The sequence below is a fragment of the Propithecus coquereli genome, unplaced genomic scaffold (genome assembly GCF_000956105.1).
Source record: "Propithecus coquereli isolate 6110/MARCELLA unplaced genomic scaffold, Pcoq_1.0 Scaffold17, whole genome shotgun sequence".
NCBI lineage: Eukaryota > Metazoa > Chordata > Mammalia > Primates > Indriidae > Propithecus > Propithecus coquereli.
The window spans coordinates 8,430,875-8,432,160 of NW_012141635.1; positions in this window are offsets into that span (position 1 = coordinate 8,430,875).

Here is a 1,286-nt window from a genome sequence, read left to right on the forward strand (position 1 = left end):
GAGTGTATAAGTGTTCCTTTCTCTCTGCATCCTTGCCTGCATCTATTGTTTTTGTGCTTTTTAATAAAAGCCATTTTAACAGGGTAAGGTGATATCTCATTGTGGTTTTAATTTGCATTTCCCTCATTCCCCTTACTAAGGATTTTATTCTATGTTCCTTGCTTTTCCCCTTAAAATTAATATCTCATATCTTTCCATATTGACACACATAGCTCTACCTCATTGTTTTATGACCTATGTTGTTTCATTTTATATACACACTATAATTTATTTTTTAAGTGCCTTAGTGATGAACATTTCGTTATGATTTTTAAAAAATGTTATTACAAAAATATTGCAATAAATACCTTTATGCAGACATCCTGAAAAGTGTTTGCCCATATATCTTTGGGGTAAATTTCTTGAAATAGAAGATGTGGGTCAAAATGTTTGTACATTTTAAAAATTTTGATTAACCAAGCTAAACACAATCTTTTATCTTAGATTTACACTGAACAGTGGTTTCGAGGCCCTTTGCACAGACCTGCCAATTTTTCTCACAAGCTTTTTGATAATTTTCTCCAAATATAGCACTTCCCAAATGGATGGGCGTGCTGTTTGTTTATTCTAACGTATCTCATCTATGCCATAAAGCACTTTACTATACTATGAATCTGCCTTTTTTATTGTTGTTTAGATTCATATCCCCTCTGGCTTAATGATAATTTGCTACTTTGATAACCTTCACTTATCTCTCCACCTGAACTATGAGCCAAAACGTTTTAGGATTGGATATTTCACGCCCATGTTCTGCTAGTCTATGTCAGAAATGACTTACACATGAAGCTGACAAATTGTTTAAGTAAATAAATTCGGTGTATATAGCAAGTCTAAAGGAAATGATCATAGGCAAGTTTGATCCTGTTTCCTTTCTGTGTACCTCATATTAACTTAATATTGGCTCTCCCAACCTCTTAAAAATCACACTAGAATTTTCAAAGTCATGTTATTTTGTAACATCATGCATAACGGAATTAGATGGATGTTTTCAGTTCTATTTAGTTAATGTTGGGCTATTTAATAATTTCCTGGTGTTATCCAAAATGTTCTATGTTCCACATAGCATAACTTCTTGCTCATGTTCTTCCAGTAAATTAGCAATTTTAACTATAATAACTATTTTAAGCTTTGAACAATACTTTATTTATATGTAATATTTTTGCAAAAAACTCAGGCCATTCTGATATTTGGGGATTTTTCCTGCTCATTATTCCTTGACTAAAACAGATGAAATAATTCTGAATTTT